Source organism: Glycine max, chromosome 1 (assembly GCF_000004515.6).
Source record: "Glycine max cultivar Williams 82 chromosome 1, Glycine_max_v4.0, whole genome shotgun sequence".
NCBI classification, from domain to species: domain Eukaryota; kingdom Viridiplantae; phylum Streptophyta; class Magnoliopsida; order Fabales; family Fabaceae; genus Glycine; species Glycine max.
In genome coordinates this window covers 13,021,831-13,036,251 of record NC_016088.4, presented here as the reverse complement: position 1 = coordinate 13,036,251, position 14,421 = coordinate 13,021,831, and the positions used below count along the sequence as shown (strand labels likewise).

Sequence of the window (14,421 nt, the reverse complement as noted above, 5' to 3'; positions counted from 1 at the left end):
ATCAATCAATCATCGAACATTAATATTTCATTCAACCAATCAATCCTTATTTATCCAAATCACTAATATCTAAGAGGCCTAATTCTCTTCTAATTGAAAAGAATGTTTCCATGGGGAGAGGTTTTGTGAAGATATCAGCAAGCTGATTCTTTGTATCAACAAATTCTAGCATACAATCTCCCTTTAGAACATGATCTCTCAGAAAATGGTGCCTAATTTATATATGCTTGGTTCTAGAATGTTGAACTGGATTTTTGGAAAGATTAATTGCACTTGTATTATCACCCCTAATAGGTATCTGGTCAAGAAGGATTCCATAATCAGAGAGTTGTTGCTTCATCCATAGAATCTGTGCACAACAACTGCCAGTAGAAATATATTCTGCTTCTGCAGTGGATAAAGCAACACTATTTTGTTTCTTACTATGCCAAGAGACTAGAGCAGATCCAATGAATTGACAAGTTCCACTTGTGCTCTTTCTATTTGTTTTAGAACCGACAAAGTCTGAATCAGAGTATCCTATTAAGGTACATGTGGGACTCCTAGGATATCATAAACCTATATTCATAGTGCCCAACAAATATCTTATGATTCTTTTAACGGCACTAAGATGTGACTGTTTGGGGTTTGATTGAAATCTAGCACACATACACACACTAAACATAATATCAGGTCTGCTAGCAGATAAATAAAGAAGGGATCCGATCATACCTCGATATTGCTTAACATCTATTGACTGACCGGTTTCATATTTATCTAAATAGCAAGCAGTGTTCATTGGTGTAGCCATGTGCTTAGCATTTTCCATCCCGAATCTGTGAATTAACTCTTTGCAATACTTGGATTGATTGACAAATATTCCAATCTTGGTTTGTTTAATTTGTAATCCAAGAAAGAAATTAAGTTCTCCCATCATTGACATTTCAAACTCACTTTGCATGTCATGAGACAATACCTTGCACAATAATTCGTTAGTAGATCCAAAAATAATATCATCAACATAAATTTGAACTAACAAAATATCATGTAATGCTCTGATACCACTTATTGGACCAGAGGCCTCAATAACTTAAGACGGATAGGCTCAGAATGCATAAGAAGCAACAATCAATTTAATAATGTTCTTTAAACATGCAAGACAAAATTGATTGCAAAAAAAAAAAATGAGAAGATAAGGGAAGAGAGAATCCAAACATAGTTTTATACTGATTCGGCAAAGTCCGTGCCTACGTCCAGTACTCAAGCAAACCACTTGAGATTTTCCTTTCTCTTTGTAAATTCCTTTACAACTTCTGCACCACACAGGGACAACCCATCCCTTGTGTTCAGGAATTCTTACAACTTAAGAGACCCTCGGTCCCTTAATCAATCTCTTTGTATAAGAAGAAAGAAGAGGAATTCTTTCTTGAAGAGAAGGATATTACAATTGAAGTCCATGGATGAACTCTTAATGGATTTGCAAGTGTTTGTCCAAGAGTTTCTTTTGAGAGAGCATTTGACAATGAAGTTCTCTTGGAATCTCTCTCATTCATTTTGTGTCCCAAGTCACCTATTTATAAGCCTTAGATGACCATTCAAAAATCTCTTGAATAGATGTGACTCTCAGGAGTTATTTTCTGAAGAGTTGTGACTCTTTGGGAGTTATTTTCTGAATTTCTGAATTCTTGACTTGGATCAAACTTGAGAAGCACTTATCTTTGGCATCATCAAAATCATGTATACATGCATTCACATTCTCCCCCTTTTTGATTATGACAATCAAGTGATTTCTTTTCGACATCATCAAAACAATGCATAATCCACAAAAACTAATAATAATAATGAAATAACAAAATACTACCAAAGGAAAAAAGAAATAGTATTAGAGTAACTAATAAAATGGAGTAGCTGGTAAAATTTTTAGAAAATTGACCACAAACCTAAATTGAATCCAATTCAATTTTGCACAAATGGTTCTCAACTCCTTTTGTATAATCCCTAAGTTTGGTGCCTTTAGAAAGTATATTTGAAACTACCGACACAGAACAAAGCAACATAATAACTTAATACACATCGATCCTTTCAATAGTAGTGTTTTCAACACATCAATGACAAAGTCACTCACATCATTATTTCAGTAAGGCAATCCCACAACTTATGATTAGTATAACAAATAATGACACCCCAAACTTCTCACATAGAAGCCTCAATGCTAGCTTAGATCCTCGTCTACTTAAAAATTCATCCACTTTTGACCTATCCTTACAGCACATGGACCTTTAAGAAAGTTTAAAATAATAATAATAATTTATAAAATCATATCGAGAAGTAGTTAGGAGTTTTTGTTTCAAGAAAATATACCCGAACACATTTTAAATATCCAAAAGTAATCTTGTATTTTATAAAATCATTGTAGGCTGAGAGTATTTTCTTGCAAGCACTTAATACAAAAAAATCTAATAAAGTAGTAAAAACTTCTAAAGATTTAAGAACACAAGGACAAAATAGAAAATGTGATTACCTTATTTAATCTATTATCCCACCAGTTAGCATAATTTTACACCAAATCATTCCAAGACTCACCACCATCACCTGAACAAAATATGATGCATAAATGGAAGTAGGACATAAGGAATAATCTTAAGTTGCACATGCAAAATAAACATGACGATTTGAGAGCATCTCCAAGCTAAAAAATTAAAATTATAAAGTTGTTTTTTTTAGTTAGATATGAACCCCAAATCAGATTGAGAATCTGTTTGCACAAACTCTATCATGCATCTCAAATATGACTGACTATCTATGATGGATGCACATGAAGACACTTATTATTTATACACACAGAGACAAACCTTTTTTGGATATAGCAGTTGGAACATCAAATTGAAGTCCTTTTTTGGATATAGCAGTTGGAACAATCCCTATCTCTAGCATCCCTCCTGCCAATACCACCATAATGTTCTCTTTTCCATCCACCACCATCCTTATCCCTCCTATCAATTTCATCCCTATCCCCCCGCGGCCTCTTCCTATTATTACTAAAACACCTCTCCCTCTCCTTGCCTTGATAATTCCCTCTACCATAATAAGGCCGGTCATTATTGTAGCCACCAAGCTGAGCCCTTTTGCTGCACCTTTCTTCACCATCAAAATCACGGCCTTCATTCAGAGTGGGTGCCCCCCTTTCCTGAGAATAATTAACCAAAACTCTCGTTTTGTTCCCATTAGATAGCTTACTGGAGCCGTTACTCAGAGCACCGTCACAAAAATGGTCAAAAAGATCCTCTGGAGTGGCATTTGAAGGGAAGCACACTTCTGATCCTCCTGAGGTTGCTATAGTGACATTATTGGGTGGTTCAATAGCAGCAACATGATTGAGAGGGAGACCAACACCATTCTTGATGCTGTCCAAAATCTTATCAATGCCACCAAAGAAGTTCTAATTGGAAGGGTTGTCAAGCTGGTTAGAGACGACGATGGATGAGACATCAAAATCAATGAAATCATCACCCGATATGTCCTCACATGTATCCAGCCAGTAAGACGAGTCATCTCCTGCCGGAACCCTACTCCCATCCTCCATAATAATAATAATAATAATAATAATTTATTCGATGCTATGCTAGAAACAAAAACTCTTTATTAGTAATAGAAGCAATCAATCTAGAAGGAAAAAGAGACAGTGATAAAAAAAGAGAGAGGTGTGTGTACCTATAACCACAAACCCTGTAGATAGTGTGATTTTGTGAGATTCCGTGGTGTGTTAATGCTTATTTTCTTCCTTTCTTTTTTTCGATTTGAGCGAGCTAAGTAAACTAACCTTAACCTAACCCCTAAATGGATAGTGAATAGGCGATTCTGAATTTTGCTTCTTGTTCTTCTTTTGCTGCTGTTGTTGCTTCTGCTTCTACTTTTATTTATGCAGGAAAAAAAGAGGCAAAGCTAAGCACACACAGCCACAAAGACAGAAGAAACGATGCGTGGAGAATCGAAACGATTCGGGCAAGACCGAGGCATATGGGTGAACTTCGAGTAGGGGAGAGAGCAAGAGAGTTACGCGAGACAAATAAGCTTTTATATTAGACTAAATAGATTTCAAAGACGGTTTTTCCACAAAACCATCTTTGAACATTTGCATTTAAAGACGGTCATATAAAAACCGTCTTTGAACACTTGCTTTCAAAGATATTTTTTATACCACCGTCGTCGTTTTTCTCTTTTATTTACAAATTTGCCACTATATTCTATTCTTAGACGGTTTCAAAGCAACCGTCTTAGAATTGACGTCATAAAATATTAGTTTTATAGTAGTGCATAAAGTCTAAATAACTAGTTGTATGTGTATCTGGAGTAGGCTTCAGTGATTATGGTTTTGTCATAACTCCTTAAAGTTGGGAACTAAAACAGAATTGGATTGTGTGTCAATTATATAATTTTTTTGCATGTTTTCAACAACTTTTTTTAAATCTAAAATTGATGAAAAATTTATCTGTTAGGGCAATCCTGAACAAGCTGATGTACCAGTAGTTGCTAGATTCCCCATGATTGGGCAAGCTGATATACCTACAGGTGGACCCAACACCAACCCACCCAACTTGTTTCCCCAGGTATATATATACTTTATCATGCAGTAAAAGTAAAATTTTAACATTGGTTGGTTAAAATATAATTTATGTTTGAATCAGGGCCTTCCCAATGTAATTGATAATAGAGAAGACTTGGATTTCTTGCGAAACAGTTAAGAGGTGTTTTAATTGTGTTTTCTTTATGGGATCTAGTTCTCATTTTAATTTTCTTTATTTATGCATCTAAAAATGTTACTCTTTAACATTTCAGTTCGAAGCATTAAGAGTGACGGTGCGAGAAAACCCCCCAAATTTTGCAGGTATTAATGGTACTTGTAAATCCAATTATTACAATTGCCAATTAATTCTGACATCACTCGATTATAGGGTATGATAAATCATTGTTTTTTCAATTGCAGCCTATACTTCAGGAACTAGGACAATAAAATCCTCAGCTAATGTAGATCATCAAGAGGACATACTTGACCTTATAAATGAACCAGAAGGGGACGAGTAACATGGCTATTTTAAGTTTGTAGCATTTCTTTAATTTAATACTGTATGCAGTTTTAATTGGGGTTCAAATTAGGTTCATACCTTATTCATTGGCAGATAAAGTAATTTAGAGTTATATGTGGATGACAAAGGTTTAGAAGAAAATTCTTGTGTTATTGTTCAAAAAAAAACTCAGACACACAAGTCACAACCCAAAAAAACAGATATTTAAAAAATTGGCTCCAATAACTGCTTGTTTTGGCCACTCTATTGGCCTGCACAAGGCACAATGTTTTGGGCACTTTTTGTTCTTGGACATGATTGGTAACTAATTATTATTACAAATTGTTATGTTATGTTGTTGTGCCTTTTCCTCAGTAATGCCTTAGTAATTTCATTTCACTTGGTTATGCATGATTGTTCATTCATCTGTTCTGTCATGGTGTGTTCTAATTTGATTGATGCATTGAACAGTGGCAATGGAAGTTTTTCAAACAGTTCTTTGTTGAACAGCACTGTGGGCCACATCTTGCACTCCTCAATTCTTGTACCATACCATGGATGGTCGGTTCCTTTTAGCAACTTTTCATGTTCACTTTGTTCTTAAATTTATTTTTATGTTTGTTAAAAAATCTTTGGTCTGATTTGACAACCTAACCATTTTTACAACTCATTGATTTTTTGCAGGAGAATTAGCCACAAGACTCAGCATCAGAGCCATGGCCATGTTGAGAAGGATGAATCATGGGTTCCGGTATTATTGAGTTTGCTTAATTAATTTCCACATTTTTTCTTTCTTCTTAATTTTAATTAGTGATTAGATTTGGTTGTGTTCCAATAGAAGAAAAAGGGATATCTAGGGAGATGTGAACTTCATGAAGTGGTTCATGATTATGTGTCTTCATGACTTTATGTCAGCTTACAGAGAAATTTTACAAGAATCTAGACAACATGACAAGAATGCTGAGATTCACTCTTCCTTTGCCCATCTTTGCATACCCCTTTTATTTGGTGAGACCCTATTTTTCCAGAATGATAGCATTATTTTACTATACAGTACCTCAATTTTTTTTATTTCTAAAATTTTGAATTCTTGAAATTGAAAGGAAAGGACTTTATTGGGTCTAGCATCTCACTCTCTCTTTGTGATATGAACCATATATTTTAGTGGAGTAGAAGTCCAGGAAAAGAAGGTTCTCATTTCAACCCTTACATCAAGTTGTTCTCCCCTGGTGAGAGAAGAGATGTGCTAACTTCAACTCTGTTGGGGCATCATGCTTTCTGTGGTTCTTTATCTTTACCTCACAATGGGTCCACTTTTTATGCTCAAGCTCTATGGGGTTCCCTATTTGGTAATCTCACTCCCACACTTTATTTATACATCACACACCAGTTTGGGTTATCTATAAGGCTCTGGAGTATGCATGGCTCCGGAGTATGCTATGGGAGGATTATTTTCTGTGAAATCTGATGATTAATTAGAATAAATTTTTATTTTTATAGTTAAAGAGGCATGTTTTTTTTTTCTTGGGTGGGAAAAGTAGAATGACAATATGAATTGCCATTTATTTTGAAATGTAACATTTTATTGCACTATACTACATTATCTCTGTTTGCTCGAAGGGGTGCATTAATTTAAATGCTCACTAACTTGGATGGACATTTTATTCATTATGAAGTCATATTCTTTTAATAAGTACAGCTATGGGAGTATTATTACTGTATATATTTGATTTTATTTTTCTCTAGTTCTGGAAAAAACCAATATAACCTTATATCTGCAACTCAGAATGAACAAAATTTATCTATCTCTTTTGGGGTAGAAAATCAAGCTGCCAAGCAGCAAAAATTAGAAGGTGGTCTCTTTGTGTAAGATTTGCAAGTTGTTTTAGTCTTTCTTCTCTGATTTTACAATACTTGAACTTGAAGAAAGTTCATATTTAGCTTCTTGACGTATATACCAGAAATTGATGATAAAGTTCTATCAGTCCAGTGAGGAAGAGTTATACATGACTGGTATATACTATTCGATTTGACGTTGCTTTCCTTGGTTCAATGCTCATTTGCTCTTATTTGGAATCCTTGCTTTGGAGTGAAATAGTAGCTAACAAGAACATGGTTTCTAAAAGAATGATAGAAATAGTCAGTTTAACATATAAAATAGAATGTCAAAATTGTCAATTTTTAATTATTGTTCTTTTTTTGGTCTGCAATGGAAGTAAATCTGCTATCGTGACTAATACAATTGTAGAAATTGTGGTTCTAGACTGTGTATACGGGGAAAATGGTAGCAATTTAGCTCTTCTGAGATAGGTACACAAACTTGGATAAGTTTATATACGTATATTTTTTGTGTTAGATGGTTTTGTTTGTTCCTTGTTTGGTATCAATTTCTTGGTTTCCTATTATTTTTATTAAAATTATGTGGCTACAAATCTCACAATCACTCCCTCTTGGGATGCTTTGGGATAACTAGTTAAGAAATTAAGAATTACATCCCAGCTCACATTCTAGTTGTTATTTGCTATTGTAGTAGTAATGATAAGAATAGCTATCCAATTTTTATATAAAAAATCATTATATATCTCCTTTATTATTATTATTGTAAATTGTAAATAAACATGTTGTAGATACACATATGCAAAACATATAATCCTTTATTATATTTAAATAAAGATAATATAATTTTAGGTTTATATTTTACTTTTAATATATTATAAATAGTGGTTTTGTTTCCAAATAGAAACATTGTATTTTAAAATAATTAATTTATAAATAATAAACCCTACTTTCTAAGTCGGTTCCTTAAAAAATGTCTTAGAATGATCTAATTTTTTATGTTTTTTTTCAAAAAATACATTTTAAGACGGTTTTTTAGAGAATCATCTTCTAAGACAAGTTTTCTAGTAAAACAGTCTTAGAATCAACACGATTTTCCCTGCTAGTACAAATTTGATTCAATCACCACTCAAATTAGTCCATAGAAAAGGCTGAGATAATTGTATCGTTATATTTCTTATTCCACTTTGCTTTATAGATATTACTACATTATGTTAGATATGAAGACAGACAAAATATAATATATCGACTTGGCCATCTCTTCATACACAATTTGCTTTACCCCACCACAATTAAACAGAAAAATAGAAAAGCAGTAATAACTTATGTTTTATACATCAACAAGTGTTTAGTCCGAGTGGCATCGCGTTTAAGTCTCTTAAGCACATGGTCAAGGGTTCAAATGTTGATTGTACACCAAAAGAAAAAACCTTATTGGGAGGGGGGTAACACACCTACAAGTGCCAACAGATCCCCCAATAAAAATGTAGGTGACTATGCTCCTTTGTAATCATATTCAACACCAAAAAATTCACTACCAAAAATAGTTTTTTACGATGCACCTTCGACGATGGTCTCCAAAAAACTATCGTCATATATAAGGCGGTGACAATTTCATAAATGTGTGGTTTGTCAACGAAGATGATTTTTATAAAATAGTGTTACAAGTGAATGTGTTTTTAATTTTTTTCTCTTCATCTACTCTCTCATTTCTCACTCTCCATCTCACCTTCTACCTCTGTAACATCTCATTTTTTTCATATATAAATTTAAAAAGTTTTTTAGTAAAAATAATAAAAATAAATAAATAAAGTAAAATAATAGGTCGTAAATGTCCCTAGCTATACATAGCAACATGCTAGGTTTTTCAGACTGACTCCTCAGCCTCCTCTGCCTCTCATTTTCGTTTTTCCCCTTCTCGTCTCAAAACCCTTTCTTTTTCCCGCAGCCCACAAAACCTGTCTCAGAAAAACGCTAATCTCGGACTCATTCACCATTGGATCATCGTAAAATTTTAGTACCACGTTCGCAACCCAATTTAAAGAATTCTCACCGTTGGGAATTGCAAAATAATGTCTGAGCTTAGAGGAAAACCCTTCGCATTGTAGCCTTTTATTTTCCCGCAGAAACCCAAAACTGTCTCGGTAAAACTACAATCTCGGTTTCGTTAACCGTTGGATTTTCATGAAATTTGGCTATGTTGTTCGAAATTCAATTTAGCAGACTTTCACCATTGGGATTTGGGAGATAATATTTGTGGACAGAGAAAAAGGAATCGCATGAAGACAATACAAGTGGAGGCTTCAATCTCTTCTCCGTCTCTGAGTTTTGGGGTGTTTTTGCAATTTTCATTTTATCCTTATAATTATTACAGTGAATTATATATGTTTGACAAACCAATTGTTGTGAAATTGATATGTTATTGTGTTGAACGTGAATCCTATAAATCGAGCATTTTTCTAATTAATATGAATTGATGAAAAAATTAATATCATAATTGAAATTGACCAAAGTGTTCATATAATTATTTAGAATTTGTGCATTGAAAGCTTACTTTGATATTTGTGATTCAATATGATGTATGCTAGCTTATATATATAGAGGTAGTTATTTATATTAATAATTTATGTAAATAATATTGTAGAGTGTTATAGTATGATTCCAAAAATTATTAAGTGTTGGAGTTTGAGAATATTATGGTTAAATTTGATGAACATGTGTGTGTTGTACCTTATGAATATCATTAGGAATGTTATGAGATGGTTGATGTGATGTTATGAGATGTTAAAGTGTGGACATGATATTCAATTGTGAATAAGTGGATGTGTTTAACACTTGATGTTACATTAATTGTATTGTGAGCTATGAATTATACAATAACCCGACCAGTGTTTATGCACAGTGTTAAAGAGAAAGTGTAGGTTCCTAGTTAGGAACCAGTGTTAAATTGTAGCGCAATTGTGTTAAACATGTTTGAAACATGAGTGTGAGATCGCGATATTGTATAATTCATGAGCAGTGTTTATAAATGAAATATGTGATGAATTATGGAATAATATGTTGCCTTGAGATTATAATATTGTTGTTGAGATTGAGTAAAAGTGTAAAGTAGAACATGTGTTGAATTGTGAGATACGTGAAAACATGTGATGGTGGATTGTGACATTATGAGATGTGAAATTGTGAATGAGTTCTGGTTGTGAATAAGTGTGTGATTAACTCTTGATGTGACATTATTTGTGTTGTAAGTTGTGAATTGTACAATAACCCGACCAGTGTTATCTTGAGAAAAGTGTAAATGCGCAGTGTTAAAGAGAAAGTGTAGGTTTCCTATTTAGGAACCAGTGTTAAATTGTAGCGCAATATGTTGTACGTGTTTAACACACAAGTGTGAGGTCATGGGTATTGTATAATTCACGAGCAGTGTCTGTGTGCTAAAATGATTTTAGGGGTTGGACCTGAATCAGGAGGGAGAGGCCCTGACGGACTCTTCGGAGTGTAGGCCTTGGGGGTCACCGGGTTTGAGTGCTACTTTAAGCCTATGCTGATCCCATATGGTTGGAGCATTCTCGCAAAACATCGTGACCTTGACTGGTCTCCCTATGATCTTACTTAGTGAGAGTGACCTGACAAACCCATTGTTTGGTGTGTCTTGTTATGTACTCCTAAGCATCCCAGGGTGGTTTTTCACTGACATGGTACCACATTGCATATAGGCTTAAGTCTTAGCATAACTGTCTCATGCGCTTGCTAATTGTTTATTATGAAATTGATGTGTTATTATGTCTTGATCAAAGCGTGTGATTCTTGTGTAATGTGATTGATGATTGAAAAGTGAACTTTGAATGACAAAGTGGTGGAATTACATGAATTACGTGTAACTAAGTTTTATTTGGTTTATATGATATGTATATCTAATTGTCTTGTTTCTCTATTAGTTAGGAATGTGATAACTCACTCCCCGTGTGTTGTTTGTGTTTGGATGTTGTGATGATCTTGAACTTTGTGTTTGGGGGAACAGATGACTAGGTGAATTGCTTTAAGGAACCATGTGCTTAAGGACGTCGGGACACAACGCTCTGATAGGATGTGGCATTGGGGTATAGGGTTTTATAGACGGCCTTGTTTGAGCTGAAGTGAATTTATTATTTATTTAGAAAAGTTTTATGATGATGTTAGAAAGGTGAATGTGAGCCTGCTACCCTCTTGAAAGGCTTGTATTTAAATATGTTTTAAAAACTTGAATTAAGTTTAATTTTTTTTTAATTTTCTTTTATTATTGGTACATATATGTGTGGGGTAGAGGGTGTCACAACCTCGTTGCTTCAATTCTTCCTTCTCCCCCCTCTACCTCGATCAAGACCCATCGTGTCGTTATCTCCTCTGTCGTCGTTCCCCTGATGGATTCACTTTCCTTATGTTAAACCCTAACAATTCAATCTCGAGCTCAAACTCGTGAATGTTAATAGCATCATCAAGGAAGATTTGCCGTGTGAATCCCTAGAGGTTTTTCGTCCATTGGACGAGCTGTCTCCGAATCTGTTGCCAAAGAAGCTCAACTTCTCGTTCTCGGTGATGGTGCACGTCATCATGGAAGACGACACCGCGAGTGAATCAAGCTCCAATATCTTTGAGATCAAGAGCTCCTCCACCGTGACGCAATGGAACTACCCCGCCGCAAAAGGAGAGACTCATTCGATGAAGCATCCACCTCTGCTTCCGCCTCGACCCTCACCACTACCATCGTGACTAGATTCTACTATGGCAAAAGAAGCATGGACAACGGTTCAACCTCTCCAATGATAACCAAATGCTATAAGCTGAGCGAGGTGAGCATCGAGGGGAGCGTGACCACCGTGAAGGGACACGACAATACCGTTGGAAACAACGTCGTTGTCGAAGAAAAGTGGAAGTAGAAAGGTGGAAACAGTTTGTTGGTTAGCTGTCGATGCGAGAAGGCAGTTAGAGTGGGGCTGCAGCTGATGAAATGTGGATTAGAGGGAGAAAGAAATGCCACGTCATCATCATCATCATCACATGTGAATTTGATTGGGAGTGTAAATAAGCCACCACTTTGGGAGGGAATTTGAGAGAGGCAAGGTGAGTTTGGTCACAGACATGTCAATTTGTTTCCAGGTCTCGAAGGAAGGGATTTCACCATTTAGCTACATCATCGTTGACAACCAAACGTATGTACCATTATACTTAAATGTTTTTACAATTATGTCTATCTTGGCTAAGTTCTATCCATTTTCTCACTTAATCGGCTTTGTAAAATGAAAGTATTGAGTATTGACAATGACATTTGTATAAGGGCAAAAATTCAATGCAATTCTTTAACTCTTGTTGGTGTTGTTTTCTAATCAGAATTGAAGTTTCATTTTATTCTGCATAATATAGATTTGTCTTAAAAGTTATGTGGATTAGGTAAAACTTTAATTTTGATTAGAGAATAACACTTAAAGAACCATTTAAGATTTGTCCTTTATCTAAATTTCTTTAGACGTAGAAATAAAACTAGATAAGAGTTGCTAGGTTGGCGGTAACACACTCCATATTCTTGTTTGTTTATATATGTGCAAGTTAATTTTGTACATTACAGAGAACATTTGCAAGAACTAGATACAATGTTGTACGTTTTTAATTTGAGCCATAAACTGTCAAATCTAGTTAGTAGCATTTGGAAACTTAAGTCTATATTAGCTAATAATTTTATATCTTAGTTAATGTCTTTTTGAGGACTGTGATTGCCAATGACTTACATATTGTAAATGACACCCTGCTTCACATGATTGGATTAACTGTTTGGACTTCATTTTTTCTGTGAAATTATGAGTATGCAAATACAGTTTATTAGGTTGCTGCATATTTTGATTTGGGGGGGGGGGGGGGGGGGGGGGAGGTGTGAATTCTTTCTACTTTTGATTTCATTGACAGTTTGGTTCTGATCTATTATTATTGGATATGGTGTCATTTTATTTATTCTTCTTTGTTTCCTTTATTTTTTTTGTTTGATATGGTGTCATTGTTCCAATTTAGTTGGAGATCTAATCCATTTAGCATTGGAACTGAATGTTATATTTAACTATGTGAAGGAAAGATTCTCCTCTTCTTGCATTTGTCATGATTATTAGCATGCACAAAAAATTATGGAATGTTGGTGAGTAAAAGCTTTCTGATTATTAGACATCAGTCATTTGTGCACAAGTAATTCATATTAATTATGCGAGGGTTTTTCTTCTAAAAAATATGGTTGATTTTGTGTTCTCATACTCTTTTTTCAGGTAAAAAAATATTGGATTTACGGGTGTTTTTAGGTTGATCTTCAAGCCGTTAGTTGATGAATTTGCTGGTATTAGAGCTGCTAGCTATTCATTAAGGCAAAAGGTATGATATTCTTCTAAAATCCATTCATTTCGTACTTGTTTCAGTGCACCTTCATTTGGACAAGATTTCAATGAGAATACTCATTCTTTTGCAGTACAATGGGGTCAAACACTTTCTTAAGGTTCATTTTTAATTAAGCTAAACTTAGGTTATATGTTTTGAAATATGTAGCCAAATAATTTGTTAAAACAGTTGCATTAGTCTGATGGATAGTGGGCGAGCCATTGTCGAACAGCAAGGTTACCACCTTGTGACTTGGTGGTTGCAGTTAGTTACTAATTAGGGAAACAACCCCTCTTTTCTTCTCATGACACCTTTCTCTTCAATGTGCTCTAATACAGCCACATGCAATTTCATCCTCTGACATTTCTTTATGCAAGCTTGAAACACTTATCTAGCCTTATTTCTACAAATTACAAAGACATTCAACCTTATGCACCATGTAATATATTTAATCATTTGAGAAAATTTTAACTTTTAGAAAAAGTTGGATTTTACTCAAAAAGTCATTAGCGGCGACATATCAACAATTCCTTGATTATATCATGCAATAGAGGTTTGGAATGTTCTCATTTTCTGTTAATGATATCCATTTGCAGCTTTCACGATTCTTTGTTGTAGTTTAACATCTCTGGCTCTGATGATGAATATGTCATGTTAATCGTCATAGAGCACATTCTGTTATTTGAAAGAATTTCCAGTATTGATGGAGAAAACAAAGCTTGGGTTTTCATCCTCACTTTTTGTCAAAAAAACATTCCAAAGTACATTAACTTATTGTTAAATGAAATTATGAAAAATGTAGAATTATGAATGTGAAATGGAAATTAAAAACAAATACTTTTTATAATTACATCCCAATTCCTCTCCATTTTTCATCTCTTCATTTTACACACATATTAATGATTTTTCATCTCTTGATTTTTAGCGCACATTACGTGTTCAATTTCTAGTATGAAGATTGCACGGAACACGTCCATATAATTAACCCCTTTGAATTCATTTTGAAGTTTGTACTCATGTATTTTTGTCATTCATGAAAGCTTTTAAAATGAACTTTTAAGTGACTATATAACCAATAATTTGTAAATCTAGGGAATGTTTCATGTAATTGGTTTGATATATAGAAAATTAATATAAAAAAAGAAGTCAATAT

At 34.2% G+C, this 14,421-nt stretch overlaps 1 pseudogene; it reads left to right on the top strand.

The window, feature by feature from the left end:
- The first annotated feature begins 3,955 nt into the window (after positions 1–3,955).
- LOC100805350 (omega-3 fatty acid desaturase, endoplasmic reticulum-like) lies at positions 3,956–6,699 on the top strand (annotated as a pseudogene).
- Positions 6,700–14,421: the final 7,722 nt, after the last annotated feature.